Consider the following 19,180-nt stretch of genomic DNA (forward strand, 5'->3'; position numbering starts at 1 on the left):
TTGTCATTTGTCGCGACTGTGCCGGAATGGGCTGAAATTTGGCAGATTGATTGAAAACGACCCGAGAAATTGGGCTTAGGTCAGAGACCTGAGATCTCAGGATTTCAGCCAAATTCCTTCATTTAGTCCTCCAAATAATTAATTTTCGTATTAATTTTGCCAGGTTTAAGAAGTTTAGGAAAGAAAATTTAAAAAGCAAAACTGCACCAGGGGCAATTTTGTCAATTGTCGTGACGGTGTCAGAATGGGCCAAAATTTGGCAGGTTCATTGGAAAGGGCCCGAGAAATTGGACTCGAGGCAAAGACCTGTGATCACGGAATTTTAGCCAAATTCCTTCATATAGGCCTCTGAATAATTAATTTCCTTATTAATTATGTCAGGTTGAAGAAGTGTAGGACAGAGAATTTAAAAAGCAAAATTGTACCAGCGAAAATTTTGTTATTTGTCGCGACAGTGTCGAAATATGCCAAAATTTGGTAGGTCGATTGGAATTGGCTCGAGAAATTGGACTCGAGGCACCGACCCGGGATCATGACATTTTATCCAAATTCCTTTGTTTAGGCCTCCGAATAATTAATTTTCTTATTAATTATGTCGGGTTGAAGAAGTGTGGACAGAAAATTAACAACGCAAAATCGTATCAAGGGCAATTTTATCATTTATTGCGACGGTGTCGGAATGGGCCAAAATTTGGCAGGTCGATTGAAAATGGCCCTAGAAATTGAACTCGGGGCATAGACCCAAGATCTCGGGATTTTAGCCAAAATTCTTCGTTTAGCCCTCCGAATAATTAATTTTCGCATTAATTATGTCAAGTTGAAGAAGTTTTGGACAGAAAGTTATCAAAGAAAAATTGCACCAGGGCAATTTTGTCATTTGTCGTGACGGTGTCGGAATGGCCGAAATTTGGAAGGTTGATTGGAAACGGCCCGAGAAATTGAACTCGGGGCAAAGACCTGGGATCACGAGATTTTAGCCAAATTCCCTTATTTAGGCCTCTGAATAATTAATTTTAGTAATAATTGTGCCAACTTAAAGAAGTGTTGGACAGAAAATTAACAAAGAAAAACTACAGCAGAGGCCATTTCGTCATTTGTCGCGACGGTGTCGGTAAGGGCCGAAATTTGACAAGTTGATTGGAAACGGCCCAAGAAATTGGACTCAGGGCATAGACTTGAGATCACGGAATTTTAGCCAAATTCCTTCGTTTAGGCCTCCGAATAATTAATTTTTGTATTAATTATGTCAAGTTGAAGAAGTTTTGGACCGAAAATTATCAAAGAAAAATCGCACCAGAGGCAATTTCATCATTTGTCATGATGGTGTCGGAATGGGCCGAAATTTGGCAGTCTGATTGGAAACGGCCCGAGAAATTGGACTCAGGGCACAGACCAGGGATCACGGGATTTTAGCCAAATTCCTTCTTTAGGCCTCCGAATAATTAATTTTCTTATTAATTATGTCAGGTTGAAGATGTGTTGGGCAGAAAATTGAAAAAGCAAAATCGTACCATGGGCAATTTTATCATTTGTCGCTACAGTGTCGAAATGTGCTGAAATTTGTTAGGTTGATTTGAAACGGGTCGAGAAATTGGACTCGGGGTAAAAACCCGAGATCACAGGATTTTAGCTAAATTCCTTCGTTCGGGCCTCCGAATAATTAATTTCCGTATTAATTATATCAAGTGGAAGAAGTGTAGGACAGAAATTTAAAAAGCAAAACTGCACCAGCGGAAATTTTGTCATTTATCGCGACGGTGTCGAGATGGGCTGAAATTTGGCAGGTCGATTGGAATCGGCTTGAGAAATTGGACTTGAGGCACCGACCCGGGATCACGACATTTTATCCAAATTCCTTCGTTTAGGCCTCCAAATAATTAATTTTCTTATTAATTATGTTAGATTGAAGAAGTGTTGGACAGAAAATTAACCACGCAAAATTGTACCAGGGGCAATTTTGTCATTTATCGCGACGGTATCGTAATGGGCCGAAATTTGGCAGGTTGATTGAAAATGGCCTGGAAATTGGACTCGGGGCATAGACCCGAGATCTCGGGATTTTAACCAGATTTCTTCGTTTAGCCCTCCGAATAATTAATTTTCGTATTAATTATGTCAAGTTGAAGAAGTTTTGGACAGAAAATTAACAAAGAAAACTCGCACCTGGGGCAATTTTGTCATTTGTCGTGACGGTGTCGGAATGGGCCAAAATTTGGAAGGTTGATTGGAAACGGCCCGAGAAATTGAACTCGGGGCAAAGACCTGGGATCACGGGCTTTTAGCCAAATTCCTTCGTTAAGGCCTCCAAATAATTAATTTCCTTATTAATTATGTCGGGTTGAAGAAGTGTTGGACAGAAAATTTAAAAAGCAAAACAGCACCAGGGGCAATTTTGTCATTTGTAGCGACAGTATCGGAATGGGCCAAAATTTGGCAAGTTGATTGGAAACGTCCCGAGAAAATTGAACTCGGGGCACACACCCTGGATTACGGGATTTTAGCCAAATTCCTTCGTTTAGGGCTCTGAATAATTAATTTTCGAATTAATTAAGTCAGGTTGAAGAAGTGTTGGACAGAAAATTAACTAAGTAAAACCGCACCAGGGGCAATTTTGTCATTTGTCGCGATGGTGTCGGAATGGTCCAAAATTTAGCAGGTTGATTGGAAATGACCTAAGAAGTTGGACTCGGGGCAAAAATCGGGATCAGGGGATTTTTGCCAAATTACTTCGCTTAGGCCTCCGAATAATTAATTTCCTTATTAATTATGTCAGGTTGAAGAAGTGTTAGACAAAAAATTAAAAAAGCAAAACCGCACCAGGGCAATGTTGTCATTTGTTGCGACGGTGTCGGAATAGATCAAAATTTGGCAGGTTGATTGGAAACGACCTGAGAAATTGGACTCGGGGCATGGACTCGGGATCAAGGGATTTTAACCAAATTACTTCGTTTAGGCCTCCATATAATTAATTTCCCTATTAATTATGCCAGGTGGAAGAAGTGTTGGACAGAAAATTAACAAAGCAAAACCGCACTAGGGCAATTTTGTCATTTGTTGTGATGGTGTCGAAATGGGCCGAAATTTGGCAGGTTGACTGAAAACGGCCCAAGAAATTGGACCTTGGGCAAAGACCCCAGATCTCGGGATTTTAGCCAAATTCTTACATTTAGGCCTCCGAATAATTAATTTTCGTATTAATTATGTCAGGTTGAATAAGTGTTGGGTAGAAAATTAACGATGAAAAACCGCACCAGGGGTAATTTTTTCATTTCTTGTGACGATGTCAGAATGGGCCGAAATTTGGTAGGGTAATCGAAAAAGGCCCGAGAAATTAGACTCAGGGCTAGACATGAGATCTTGAGATTTTAGCTGAAGTCCTTCATTTAGGCCTCTGAAAAATTAATTTCCGTATTAATTATGTCAGGTTGAAGAAGTGTTGGACAGAAAATTAACAAAGAAAAACTACACCGGGGGCAATTTTTTCTTTTTTTGTAACGGTGTCGGAATGGGTCGAAATTTGGCAGGTTGATTGGAAATGGCCCGAGAAAGTGGACTCGGGGCATAGACTCAGGATCACGGGATTTTAGCCAAATTCCTTCGTTTATACCTCCGAATAATTAATTTCCATTTTAATTATGTAAGGTTAAAGAAGTGTTGGACAGAAAATTAACAAAGAAAAACCTCACCAGGGGCAATTTTGTCATTTGTCGCGACGGTGTCGGAATGGGCCGAAATTTGGCAGGTTGATTGGAAATAACCCTAGAAATTGGACTCTTAGCAAAGACTTGGGATCACGGAATCTTAGCCAAATTCCGTAGTTTAGGCCTCCGAATAATTAATTTTCCTATTAATTATGTCAGGTTGTAGAAGTGTAGGACATAAAATTTAAAATACAAAACTGCCCCAGGGGAAATTTTGTCATTTGTCGCGACAGTGTCGAAATGGGTTGAAATTTGGCAGGTCGATTGGAATCGGCCCTAGAAATTGGACTCGGGGCACTGACCCCGGATCACGACATTTTTTCCAAATTCCGTTGTTTAGGCCACCGAACAATTAATTTTCCTATTAATTATGTCAGGTTGTAGAAGTGTAGGACCAAAAATTTAAAATACAAAATTGCACCAGGGCAAATTTTGTCATTTGTCGCGACAATGTCGAAATGGGTCGAAATTTGGCAGGTCGATTGGAATCGGCCCTCGAAATTGGACTCGAGGCACTGACCCGGGATCACGACATTTTATCCAAATTTCTTCATTTAGGCCTCCGAATAATTAATTTCCTTATTAATTATGTCAGGTTGAAGAAGTGTTGGACAGAAAATTAACAAAGAAAAATAGCATCAGGGACAATTTTGTCATTTATCACGACGATGTAGGAATGCGCCGAAATTTGGCAGGTTAATTGAAAACGGCCCTCGAAATTGGACTCGGGGCATAGACCCGAGATCTCGGGATTTTAGCCAAATTCCTTCATTTATGCCTCCGAATAATTAATTTCCGTATTAATTATGTCATGTTGAAGTGTTGGACCGAAAATTAACAACGTAAAATCGAACAAGGGGCAATTTTGTCATTTTTCACTAGGACGTTGGAATGGGCCGAAATTTGGCAGGTTGATTGGAAACGGCCCGAGAAATGTCTCGGGGCAAAGACCCGGGATCACGGGATTTTAACCAAATTCCTTCTTTTGGGCCTCCGAATAATTAATTTTCATTTTAATTATGTAAGGCTGAAGAAGTGTTGGACAGAAAATTAACAAAGAAAAACCTCCCCGGGGGCAATTTTGTCATTTGTCACGACGGTGTCGAAATGGGCCGAAATTTGGCAAGCTGATTGGAAATGGCTAGAGAAATTGGACTCAGGGCATAGACTTGGGATCACGGGATTTTAGCCAAATTCCTTCGTTTAGGCCTAAGAATAATTAATTTCCTTATTAATTATGTTAGGTTGAAGATGTGTTGGACAGAAAATTAACAAAGCAAAACCACACTTGGGAAAATTTTGACATTTGCCGCTACGGTGTCGGAATGTGCCGAAATTTAGCAGGTTGATTGAAACGGCCCGAGAAATTGGACTAGGGGCAAAGACCCGAGATCACGGGATTTTAGCCAAATTCCTTCGTTTGGGCCTCCGAATAATTTATTTCCTTATTAATTATGTCAGGTTGAAGAAGTGTTGGATAGAAAATTAACAAAGAAAAATCGCACCAGGGGCAATTTTTTCATTTGTCGCGATGGTGTCAGAATGGGCCGAAATTTAGCAGGTCGATTGAAACGGCCTAAAAAATTGGACCCGGGGCACAGAACCGGGATCACAGGATTTTAGCAAAATTTCTACATTTTTGGCCTCTGAATAATTAATTTCCTTATTTATTATGTCAGGTTGAAGAAGTGTTGAGCAGAAAATTAACAAAGAAAAATCGCACCAGGGACAATTTTATCATTTATCATGACGGTGTCGGAATGGACCGAAAGTTGGCAGGTTGATTTAAAACGGCCCGAGAAATTAAACTCGTGGCATAGACCCGAGATCTCGGGACTTTTGCCAAATTCCTTCGTTTAGGCCTCCGAATAATTAATTTCCGTATTAATTATGTCTGGTTGAAGAAGTGTTGGAAAGAAAATTAACAAAGAAAAACCACACCTAGGGCAATTTTGTCATTTGTCGCAACGGTGTCGGAATGTGCCGAAATTTGGCAGGTTGATTGGAAACGGCCCGAGAAATTGGACTCGAGGCAAAGACCCGGGATCACGGGATTTTAGCCAAATTCCTTCATTTGGGCCTCCGAATAATTAATTTCCTTATTAATTATGTGAGGTTGAAGAAGTGTTGGACAAAATGTTAACAAAGAAAAACCGCACTAGGGGCAATTTTGTCATTTGTCGCGACGGTGTCGAAATGGGCCGAAATTTGGCTGGTTGATTGGAAACGGCCCGAGAAATAGGACTCCGGGTATAGACTCGGGATAACGGGATTTTAGCCAAATTCCTTCGTTTAGGCCTCCGAATAATTAATTTCCTTATTAATTATGTCAGGTTGAAGAAGTGTTGGACATAAAATTAACAAAGAAAAATCGCACCAGGGGCAATTTTTTCATTTGTCACGACGGTGTCGAAATGGGCCGAAATTTTGCAGATTGATTGGAAATGGTCCAAGAAATTGTACTCATGATTTTAGCCAAATTCCTTCGTTTAGGCCTCCGAATAATTAACTTTCGTATTAATTTTGTCAGGTTGAAAAAGTGTTGGACAGGAAATTTAAAAAGCAAAACTGCACCAGGAGCAATTTTGTCATTTGTCGCTACGGTGCCGGAATGGGCCGAAATTTGGCTGGTTGATTGGAAATGGCCCGAGAAATTGGACTCGGGGCACAGACCTGGGATCACGGCATTTTAGCCAAATTCCTTCGTCTAGGCCTCCGAATAATTAATTTCCTTATTAATTATGTGAGGTTGAAGAAGTGTTTGACAGAAAATTAACAAAGAAAAATCGGATCAGGGGCAACTTTTTCATTTGTCGCGACGGTGTCGGAATGGGCCGAAATTTGGTAGGTTGATTGAAAACGGCCCGAGAAATTGGATTCTGGGCATAGACCTGAGATCACGGGATTTTAGCCAAATTCCTTCGTTTAGGCCTCCAAATAATTAATTTTCGTATTAATTATGTCAGGTTGAACAAGTGTTGGATAGAAAATTAACAAAGAAAAACCGCACCAGGGGCAATTTTGTCATTTGTCGCGATGGTGTCGGATTGGGCCGAAATTTAGCAGGTCGATTGGAAACGGCCCAAAAAATTGGACTTGGGGCACGGACCTGGGATCACGGGATTTTAGCGAAATTTCTACATTTTGGCCTCTTGAATAATTAATTTCCTTATTAATTATATCAGGTTGAAGATGTGTTGGACAGAAAATTAACAAAGCAAAATCGCACTTGGGGCAATTTTGACATTTGTCGCTACAGTTTCGAAATGTGCCAAAATTTGGCAGGTTGATTGGAAACGACCCGAGAAATTGGACTCGAGGCAAAGACCCGGGATCATGGGATTTTAGCCAAATTCCTTTGTTTGGGCCTCCGAATAATTAATTTTCTTATTAATTATGTCAGGTTGAAGAAGTGTTGGACAAAAAATTAACAAAGAAAAATCGCACCAGGGGCAATTTTGTCATTTGTCGAGACGGTTTCAGAATGGGTAAAATTTGGCAGGTTGATTGAAAACTGCACGAGAAATTGGACTAAGAGGAAAGACCCGAGATCTTGAGATTTTAGCCAAATTCCTTCGTTTTGGCCTCTGAATAATTAATTTTCGTATTAATTATATCAGGTTGAATAAGCGTTGGACAGAAAACTAACAACGCAAGACTGCACCAGGGGCAATTTTGTAATTTGCCATGACGGTGTCGGACTGCGTCGAAATTTTGCAGCTTGATTGGAAACGACCTAAGTAATTGGACTCAGTGAACTCAGGATTTTAGCCAAATTTCTTCGTTTAGGCCTCCGGATAATTAACTTTCGTATTAATTTTGTTTGGTTGAAAAAGTGTCGGACAGAAAATTTAAAAAGCAAAACTGCACCAGGGGCAATTTTGTCATTTGTCGCGACGGTGTCGAAATGGGCCGAAATTTGGCTGGTTGATTGGAAACGGCTCGAGAAATTGGACTCCGGGCACAGACTCGGGATCACGAAATTTTAGCCAAATTCCTTCCTTTAGGCCTCCGAATAATTAATTTCCTTATTAATTATGTCAGGTTGAAGAAGTGTTGGACATAAAATTAACAAAGGAAAACCGCACCAGGGTCAATTTTTCCATTTGTCGCGACGGTGTCGGAATGGGCTGAAATTTTGCAGATTGATTGGAAACGGCCCGAGAAATTGGACTCAGGATTTTAGCCAAATTCCTCTGTTTAGGCCTCCAAATAATTAATTTTCGTATTAATTTTGTCAGGTTGTAAATGTATCGGACAGAAAATTTAAAAAGCAAAACTGCACCAGGAGCAATTTTGTCATTTGTCGCGACGATGCCGGAAAGGGCAGAAATTTGTCTGGTTGATTGGAAATGGCCCGAGAAATTGGACTCGGGGCACAGACCCGGGATCACGGGATTTTAGCCAAATTCCTTCGTCTAGGCCTTCGAATAATTAATTTCCTTATTAATTATGTGAGGTTGAAGAATTGTTTGACAGGAAATTAACAAAGAAAAACCGCATCAGGGGCAACTTTTTCATTTGTCGCGACGGTGTCGGAATGGGACAAAATTTGGTAGGTTGATTGAAAACGGCCCGAGAAATTGGATTCAGGGCGTAGACCCAAGATCACGGGATTTTAGCCAAATTCCTTCATTTAGGCCTTCGAATAATTATATTTCTGTATTAATTATGTCAGGTTGAATAAGTGTTGGACAGAAAATTAACAAAGAAAAACCGCACTAGTGGCAATTTTGTCATTTGTCGCGACGGTGTCGGAATGGGCCAAAATTTTGCAGGTCGATATGGAAACGGCCCAAAAAATTGGACTCGGGGCACAGACCTGGGATCACGGGATTTTAGCGAAATTTCTACATTTTGGCCTCTGAATAATTAATTTCCTTATTAATTATATCAGGTTGAAGAAGTGTTGGGCAGAAAATTAACAAAGAAAAACCGCACCAGGGCCAATTTTATCATTTATCACGACGGTGTCGGAATGGGCCGAAATTTGGCAGGTTGATTTAAAATGGCCCGAGAAATTAAATTCGTGGCATAGACATGAGATCTCGGGTCTTTTACCAAATTCCTTCGTTTAGGCCTCCGAATAATTAATTTCCGTATTAATTATGTCTGGTTGAAGAAGTGTTGGATAGAAAATTAACAAAGAAAAACCACACCTCGGGCAATTTTGTCATTTGTCGCAACGGTGTCAGAATATGCCGAAATTTGGCAGGTTGATTGGAAATGGCCCGAGAAATTGGACTTGAGGCAAAGACCTGGGATCAGGAGATTTTAGCCAAATTCCTTCGTTTGGGCCTCCGAATAATTAATTTCCTTAATAATTATTTCAGGTTGAAGAAGTGTTGGACAAAAAATTAACAAAGAAAAACTGCACCGGGGGCAATTTTGTCATTCGTAGAGATGGTTTCAGAATGGGTAAAATTTGGCAGGTTGATTGAAAACTGCCCGAGAAATTGGACTCAGAACAAAGATCCAAGATCTTGAGATTTTAGCCAAATTCCTTCATTTTGGCCTCTGAATTATTAATTTCTGTTTTAATTATATCTGGTTGAATAAGTGTTGGACAGAAAACTAGCAATGCAAGATTGCACCAGGGGCAATTTTGTCATTTGTCACGATGGTGTTGGAATGGGCCGAAATTTTGCATATTGATTGGAAAACAGCCTGAGTAATTAGATTCAGGTCAAAGACTAGAGAACTCAGGATTTTAGCCAAATTCCTTCATTTAGGCCTCTGAATAATTAACTTTCGTATTAATTTTGTCAGGTTGAAAAAGTGTCGGACAGAAAATTTAAAAAGCAAAACTGCACCAGGGGCAATTTTGTCATTTGTCACGATGGTGCCGAAATGGGCCAAAATTTGGCTGGTTAATTGGAAACGGCCCGAGAAATTGGACTCTAGGCACAGACTTGGGATCACGGGATTTTAGCCAAATTCCTTCGTTTAGGCCTCCGAATAATTAATTTCCTTATTAATTATGTTAGGTTGAAGAAGTGTTGGGCATAAAATTAACAAAGAAAAACCGCACCAGGGGAAATTTTTTCATTTGTCGCGACGGTGTCAGAATGGGCCGAAATTTGGCAAGTTTTATTGAAAACGGCTTGAGAAATTGGAGTCAGGGTATAGACCCGAGATCACGGGATTTTAGCCAAATTCCTTCATTTAGGCCTCCGAATAATTAATTTACTTATTAATTATGTTGGTTGAACAAGTGCTGGACAAAAATATAATAAAGAATAACCACACCAGGGGCATTTAGTCATTTGTCGTGACGGTATCAGAATGGGCCGAAATTTGGCTGGTTGATTGAAAACGGCCCGAGAAATTGGACCCGGGGCACAGACCTGGGATCACGGGATTTTAGCCAAATTCCTACAATTTGGCCTCTGAATAATTAATTTCATTTTTAATTATGTAAGGATGAAGAAGTGTTAGACAGAAAATTAACAAAGAAAAACCGCGCAAGGGGCAATTTTGTCATTTGTCACGATGGTGTCGGAATGGGCCAAAATTTGGCAGGTTGATTGAAAACAGCTCGAGAAACTGGCCTTGGGACTTAGACTCGAGATCTCGGGATTTTAGCCAAATTCCTTCATTTTGGCCACCGAATAATTAATTTCAGTATTAATTATGTCAGGTTGAACAAGTGTTGGACAGAAAATTAACAACGCAAAACTGCACCAAGGTCAATTTTGTCATTTGTCGCGACGGTGTCGGAATGGGCCGAAATTTTACAGGTCAATTGGAAACGGCCCAAAAAATTGGACTCGGGGCACAGACCTGGGATCACATGATTTTAGCGAAATTTCTAGATTTTGGCCTCTGAATAATTAATTTCTTTATTAATTATGTCAGGTTGAAGAAGTGTAGGACAGAAAATTTAAAAAGCAAAATTGCACTAGGGGCAATTTTATCGTATGTCGCGATGGTGTTGGAATGGGCCGAAATTTGGTTGGTCGATTGGAAACGATACGAGAAATTGGACTTGGGGCATAGACCCGGGATCACGGGATTTTAGCGAAATTCCTACGTTTAGGCCACCAAATAATTAATTTCCTTATTAATTATTTCAAGTTGAAGAAGTGTTGGATAAAACGTTTACAAAGAAAAACCACACCAGGGGTAATATTGTCATTTATCATGATGGTGTCGAAATGGGCCGAAATTTGGCAATTTGGTTGAAAACGGCCCGAGAAATTGGACTCAGGACACAGACCTGGGATCACGGATTTTTAGCCAAATTTCTTCTTTTAGGCCTTTGAATAATTAATTTCCTTATTAATTATGTCTGGTTGAAGATGTGTTGGACTGAAAATTAGCTAAGCAAAACCGGACCTTGGGCAATTTTGTCATTTGTCGCTGCGGTGTCGAAATGTGCCGAAATTCAGCAGGTTGATGGTAAACGGCCTGAGAAATTGGACTCGGGGCAATGACCAGGGATCACAGAATTTTAGCCAAATTCCTTCATTTGGGCCTCCGATTAATTAATCTCCTAATTAATTATGTCAGGTTGAAGAAGTTTTGGACAGAAAATTAACAAAGAAAAACCGCACCTGGGACAATTTTGTCATTTGTCGCTACGGTGTCGAAATGTGCCGAAATTCGACAGGTTGATTGTAAATGGTCCGATAAGTTGGACTCGGGGCAAAGACCCGGGATCACGAAATTTAGCCAAATTCCTTCATTTGGACCTCCGAATAATTAATTTCCTTATTAATTATGTCAGGTTGAAGAAGTGTTGGACAAAAAATTAACAAAGAAAAACCGCACCAGGGGCAATTTTGTCATTTGTCGCGATGGTGTCGGAATGGGCCAAAATTTGGTAGGTTCATTGGAAATGGCCCGAGAAATTGGACTCGGGGAACTAGCCTGGGATCATGGTATTTTTTCCAAATTCCTTCGTTCAGGCCTCCGAATAATTAATTTTCGTATTAATTATGTCAGGTTGAAGAAGTGTAGAACAAAAAATTAACAAAGAAAAACCGCGCTCGGGGCAATTTTGTCATTTGTCGCGACGGTGCCGGAATGGGCCAAAATTTGGCAAGTTGATTGAAAATGGCCCGAAAAATTGGACTCGGGGCAATAGGGATTTTAGCCAAATTCCTTCGTTTAGGCCTCCGAATAATTAATTTCTGTAATAATTATGTCAGGTTGAAGAATTGTTGGACGGAAAATTAACAAAGAAAAATCGCACTAGGTGCAATTTTGTCGTTTGTCGCGACGGTGTCGGAATGGGCCGAAATTAGGAAGGTTGATTGAAAACGGCTCGAGAAATTGGACTCAAGGCATTAACCCGAGATCTCGGGATTTTAGACAAATTCTTTTGTTTAGGCCTCCGAATAATTAATTTTCTTATTAATTATGTTAGATTGAAGATGTGTTGGACAGAAAATTAACAGAGGAAAATCGCACCAGGGGCAATTTTGTCATTTATCACAATGGTGTCTGAATGGGCTGAAATTTGGCAGGTTGATTGGAAACAACCCGAGAAATTGGACTCGGGGCATAGACCTGAGATCTCAGGAGTTTAGCCAAATTCCTTCGTTTAGGCCTCCGAATAATTAATTTCCATAATAATTATACCATGTTGAAGAAATGTTGGACAAAAAATTAACAAAGAAAAACCGCACCAAGGGCGATTTTGTCATTTGTCGCGACGGTGCCGGAATGGGTTGAAATTTGGCAGGTTGACTGGAAACGGCCCGAGAAATTGGACTCAGGGCACAGACATGGGATCACGGGATTTTACCCTAATTCCTTCGTTTAGGCCCCTGAAAAATTAATTTCCTTATTAATTATGTAAGGTTTAAGATGTGTTGGACCGAAAATTAACAAAGCAAAACCGCACCTAGGGCAATTTTGTCCTCTGTCGCTACGGTGTCGGAATGTGCCGAAATTCGGCAAGTTGATTGGAAACGGCCGAGAAATTAGACTCGGGCAAAGACCCAGGATCATGGGATTTTAGCCAAATTCCTTCGTTTGGGCCTCCGAATAATTAATTTCCTTATTAATTATGTCAGGTTGAAGAAGTGTTGGACAGAAAATTAATAAAGAAAAACCGCACCAGGGGCAATTTTGTCATTTGTCGCGATGGTGTCGGAATGGGCCATAATTTGGCAGGTTGATTGAAAACAACCCGAGAAATTAGGCTCAGGTCATAGACCTGAGATCTCAGGATTTTAACCAAATTCCTTCGTTTAGGCCTCCGAATAATTAATTTTCGTATTAATTTTGCCAGGTTGAAGAATTGTAGGGCAGAAAATTTAAAAAGCAAAACTGCACCAAGGGCAATTTTGTCATTTGCTGCGACGGTGTCAGAATGAGCAAAAATTTGGTTGGTCGATTGGAAACGGCCCGAGAAATTGGACCTGGGGCATAGACCAGGGATCACGAGATTTTAGCGATATTCCTTCGTTTAGGCCACAAAATAATTAATTTCCTTATTAATTCTGTCAAGTTGAAGAAGTGTTGGATAAAAAATTAACAAAGAAAAACCGCATCAGGGGCAATTTTTTCATTCGTCGCAAAGGTGTCGGAATGGGCCGAAATTTGGCAAGTTGATTGAAAACAGCCCGAGAAATTGGACTCAGGGCACAGACCTGGGATCACGGAATTTTAGCCAAATTCCTACGTTTAGGCCTCTGAATAAGTAATTTTGTTATTAATTATGTCAGGTCGAAGAAGTGTTGGACAGAAAATTAACAAAGAAAAACCGCACCAGAGGCAATTTTGTTATTTGTCGCGACAGTGTCGGAATGGGCCAAAATTTGGCAGGTTGATTGGAAACGGCCCAAGAAATTGGACTCGGGGCAAAGACCTGGGATCACGAAATTTTAGCCAAACTCCTTCGTATAGGCCTCCGAATAATTAATTTTCGTATTAATTAGGTCAGGTTGAAGAAGTGTAGGACAGAAAATTTAAAAATTAAAACTGCACCGGCGAAAATTTTGTCATTTGTCACGACGCTGTCGAAATGGGTCGATATTTGGCAGGTCGATTGGAATCGGCTCGAGAAATTGGACCCAGGGCATCGACCCGAGATCACAGCATTTTGTCCAAATTCCTTCATTTAGGCCTCCGAATAATTAATTTCCTTATTAATTATATCAGGTTGAAGAAGTGTTGGACAGAAAATTAACAACGCGAAATTGTAACAGGGGCAAATTTGTCATTTATCGCGACGGTGTAGGAATGGGCTGAAATTTGGCAGGTCGATTGAAAAAGACCCTAGAAATTGGACTCGGGGCATGGAACCGAGATCTCAGGATTTTAGCCAAATTCCTTCGTTTAACCCTCCAAATAATTAATTTCCGTATTAATTATGTCAAGTTGAAGAATTTTTGGATAGAAAATTGTGAAAGAAAAATCGCATTCGGGGCAATTTTGTCATTTTTCGTGACCGTGTCGGAATGGGTCGAAATTTGGAAGGTTAATTGGAAATGGCCCGAGAAATTGAACTCGAGGCAAAGACTTGGGATCATGGAATTTTAGCCAAATTTCTTTGTTTAGGCCTCCGAATAATTAATTTCTATAATAACTATGCCAGCTTGAAAAAGTGTTGGACAAAAAATTAACAAAGAAAAACTGCAGCAGAGGCAGTTTCGTCATTTGTCCCAACGGTGTTGGAATAGGCCAAAATTTGGCAGGTTGATTGGAAATGCCCCGAGAAATTGGACTCAAGGCATAGACCTGGAATCACGGGATTTTAGCCAAATTCCTTCGTTTAGGCCTCCGAATAATTAATTTTCGTATTAATTATATCAAGTTGAAGAAGTTTCGAACAGAAAATTATCAAAGAAAAATCGCACCGGAGGCAATTTCGTTATTTTTCACGACGGTGTCGGAATGGGTCGAAATTTGGCAGATTGATTGGAAACGGCCCGAGAAAATGGACTCAGGGTACAAACTTGGGATCACGGGATTTTAGCCAAATTTCTTCGTTTAGGCCTCCGAATAATTAACTTTCTTATTAATTATGCCAGGTTGAAGATGTGTTGGACAGAAAATTTAAAAAGCAAAACAGCACTAGGGGCAATTTTGTCATTTATCGGGACGGTGTCAGAACGGGCCAAAATTTGGCAAGTTGATTGGAAACGGCCCGAGAAATTGGACTCTGGGCAAAGACTTGGGATCACGGGATTTTAGCCAAATTCCTTCGTTAAGGCCTCCGAATAATTAATTTTCGTATTAATTGTATCAGATTGAAGAAGTATTGGATAGAAAATTAACAAAGAAAAACCGCACCAGGGGCAATTTTGTCATTTGTCGCGACGGTGTCGGAATGGGCCAAAATTTGGTAGGTTGATTGGAAACGGCCCGAGAAATTGGACTCGGCTCAAAGACCTGGGATCACTGGATTTTAGCCAAATTCCTTCCTATAGTCCTCCGAATAATTAATTTTCGTATTAATTATGTCAGGTGGAAGAAGTGTAGGACAGAAAATTTAAAAAGCAAAATTGCACCAGCAGAAATTTTGTCATTTGTTCCGACGGTGTCGGAATGGGCCGAAATTTGGCTGGTTGATTGGAATCGGCCTGAGAAATTGGACTCGGGACACCGACTCGGGATCATGGGATTTTAGCCAAATTCTTTCGTTTAGGCCTCCAAATAATTAATTTCCTTATTAATTATGTCAAGTTGAAGAAGTGTTGGACAGAAAATTTAAAAAGCAAAACAGCAGCAGGGGTAATTTTGTCATTTGTTGCGACGGTGTCAGAATGGGCCAAAATTTGGCAAGTTGATTGGAAACGGCCCGAGAAATTGGACTCTGGGCAAAGACCTGAGATCATGGGATTTTAGCCAAATTCCTTCGTTTAGGCCTCCGAATAATTAATTTTTGCATTAATTTTGTTAGGTTGAAAAAGTTTATGACAGAAAATTTGAAAAGCAAAATTGCACCAGCGAAAATTTTGTTGTTTATTGCGACGGTGTCGGAATGGGCCAAAATTTAGGAGGTTGATTGGAATCGGCCCGAAAAATTAGACTCAGGGCACCTACCCGGTATCACGGGATTTTAGCCAAATTCCTTCGTTTAGGCCTCCGGATAATTAATTTCCTTATTAATTATGTCACGTTGAAGAAGTGTTGGACCGAAAATTTAAAAAGTAAAACAACACCAGGGGCAATTTTGTCATTTGTCGCAATGGTATCGGAATGGACTGAAATTTGGCAAGTTGATTGGAAAAGCCCCGAGAAATTGGACTCAGGGCATAGACCCAAGATCTCGGGATTTTAGCCAAAGTCCTTTGTTTAGGCCTCTGAATAATTAATTTTCGTATTAATTATGTTAGGATGAAGAAGTGTTGGACAGAATATTAAAAAAGAAAAATCGCACCAGGGGCAATTTTGTCATTTTTCGAAACGATGTCGGAATGGGCCGAAATTTGGCAGGTTGATTGGAAACGGTCCGAGAAATTGGACTCGGTGCAAAGACCCGGGATCACAGGATTTTAGCCATATTCCTTCATTCAGGCCTCCGAATAATTAATTTCCGTTTTAATTATGTAATGTTGAAGAAGTGTTGGACAGAAAATTAACAAAGAAAAACCTCACCAGGGGCAATTTTGTCACTTGTTGCGACGGTGTCGTAATGGGCCAAAATTTGTTAGGTTGATTGGAAGTGACTTGAGAAATTGGACTCTTGGCAAAGACTTGGGATCACGAAATTTTAGCCAAATTCCTTCGTTTAGGCCTCCGAATAATTAATTTTCCTATTAATTATGTCATGTTGTAGAAGTGTAGGACAGAAAATTTAAAATACAAAACTGCACTAGGGGGAATTTTGTCATTTGTCGCGACAGTGTCGAAATGGGCCGAAATTTGGCAGGTTGATTGGAATCGGCCCGAGAAATTAGACTCAAGGCACCTACCCGGGATCACGGGATTTTAGCCAAATTCCTTCGTTTAGGCCTCCGGATAATTAATTTCCTTATTAATTATGTCACGTTGAAGAAGTGTTGGACAGAAAATTTAAAAAGTAAAACAGCACCAGGGGCAATTTTGTCATTTGTCGCGACGGTGTCGAAATGGGCTGAAATTTGGCAAGTTGATTGGAAAAGTCCCAAGAAATTGGACTCAGGGCATAGACCCGAGATCTCGGGATTTTAGCCAAAGTCCTTCGTTTAGGCCTCTGAATAATTAATTTCCATACTAATTATGTTAGGTTGAAGAAGTGTTGGACAGAATATTAAAAAAGAAAAACCGTACCAGGGGCAATTTTGTCATTTTTCGAAACGGTGTCGGAATGGGCCGAAATTTGGCAGGTTGATTGGAAACGGTCCGAGAAATTGGACTCGGTCCAAAGACCAAGGATCACAAGATTTTAGCCATATTCCTTCATTTAGGCCTCCGAATAATTAATTTCCATTTTAATTATGTAATATTGAAGAAGTGTTGGACAGAAAATTAACAAAGAAAAACCTCACCAGGGGCAATTTTGTCACTTGTCGCGACGGTGTCGTAATGGGCCGAAATTTGGTAGGTTGATTGGAAATGGCTTGAGAAATTGGACTCTTGGCAAAGACTTGGGATCACGGAATTTTAGCCAAATTCCTTCGTTTAGGCCTCCGAATAATTAATTTTCCTATTAATTATGTCATGTTGTAGAAGTGTAGGACAGAAAATTTAAAATACAAAACTGCACTAGGGGAAATTTTGTCATTTGTCGCGACAGTGTCGAAATGGGCCGAAATTCGGCAGGTCTATTGGAATCGACCCGAGAAAATTGGACTCGGGGCACCGACCCGGGATCACGACATTTTATCCAAATTCCTTCCTTTAGGCCTCCGAATAATTAACTTCCTTATTAATTATGTCAAGTTGAAGAAGTGTTGGACAAAAAATTAACAAAGAAAAATTGCACCGGTAACAATTTTGACATTTATCGCGATGGTGTCGGAGTGGGCAAAAATTTGACAAGTTAATTGAAAACGGCCCTAGAAATTGGACTCGGTGCAATGACCCGAGATCTCGGGATTTTAGCCAAATTCCTTCGTTCAGGCCTCCGAATAATTAATTTTCGTATTAGTTATGTCAGGTTGAAGAATTGTTGGACAGAAAATTAACAAAGAAAATCCTCACCTGGGCAATTTTGTCATTTGTCGCTACGGTGTCGGAATGCGCTGAAATTTGGCAGGTTGATTGTAAACGGCCCGAGAAATTGGACTCGGGGCAATGACCCGGGATCACAAGATTTTGGCCAAACTCCTTCGTTTGGGCCTCCGAATAATTAATTTCCTTATTAATTATGTCAAGTTGAAGAAGTGTTGGACAGAAAATTAACAAAGAAAAATCGTATCAGGGGCAATTTTGTTATTTGTCGCGACAGTGTCGGAATGGGCGAAATTTGGCTGGTTGATTGAAAACTTCCTGAGAAATTGGACTCGGAACAAAGACCCGAGATCTCGAGATTTTAGCCAAATTCCTTCGTTTTGGCCTTCGAATAATTAATTTTCGTATTAATTATGTCATGTTGAATAAGTGTTGGACAGAAAACTAACAACGCAAGACTGTACCAGGGGCAATTTTGTAATTTGTCGCGATGATGTCGGATTGGGCCGAAATTTTACGGATTGATTGGAAACGGCCGAGAAATTGGACTCAGGATTTTAGCCAAATTCCTTCATTTAGGCCTCCGAATAATTAATTTTCGTATTAATTTTATCAGGTTGAAAAAGTGTCGGACAGAAATTTTAAAAAGCAAAACTGCACCAGGGGCAACTTGTCATTTGTCGCGACGGTGTCGGAATGGGCCGAAATTTGGCTGGTTGATTGGAAACGGCTTGAGAAATTGGACTCGAGGTACAGACCCGGGATCACGGGATTTTAGCCAAATTCCTTCGTTTAGGCCTCCGAATAATTAATTTCCTTATTAATTATGTCAGACTGAAGATGCGTTGAACAGAAAATTAACAAAGAAAAACCACATCATGGGCAATTTTTTCATGTGTCACGACGTTGTCGGAATGTGCCGAAATTTAGCAGGTTGATTGAAAATGGCCTGAGAAATTGGATTCAGGGCATAGACCCGAGATCACGGGATTTTAGCCAAATTCCTTCGTTTAGGCCTCCGAATAATTAATTTTCGTATTAATTATGTCACGTTGAACAAGTGTTGGACAGAAAATTAACAAAGAAAAATCGCACCAGGGGCAATTTTGTCATTGGTCGCGATGGTGGTAGATTGGGCCAAAATTTGGCTGGTTGATTGGAAACGGCACCAGAAATTGGACTCGGGTCATAGACCCGAGATCTCAGGATTTTAGTCAAATTCCTTCGTTTAGGCCTCCGAATAATTAATTTTCGTATTAATTATGTCACGTTGAACAAGTGTTGGACAGAAAATTAACAAAGAAAAACCGCACCAAGGGCAATTTTGTCATTTGTTGCGACTGTGTCGGAATGAGCCGAAATTTGACAGGTTGATTGGAAATGACCAAAGAAATTGGACTCAGGGCATTGACTCGGGATCATGGGAT

This window comes from Olea europaea, chromosome 19 (assembly GCF_002742605.1).
Source record: "Olea europaea var. sylvestris chromosome 19, O_europaea_v1, whole genome shotgun sequence".
In the NCBI taxonomy this organism is placed as follows: domain Eukaryota; kingdom Viridiplantae; phylum Streptophyta; class Magnoliopsida; order Lamiales; family Oleaceae; genus Olea; species Olea europaea.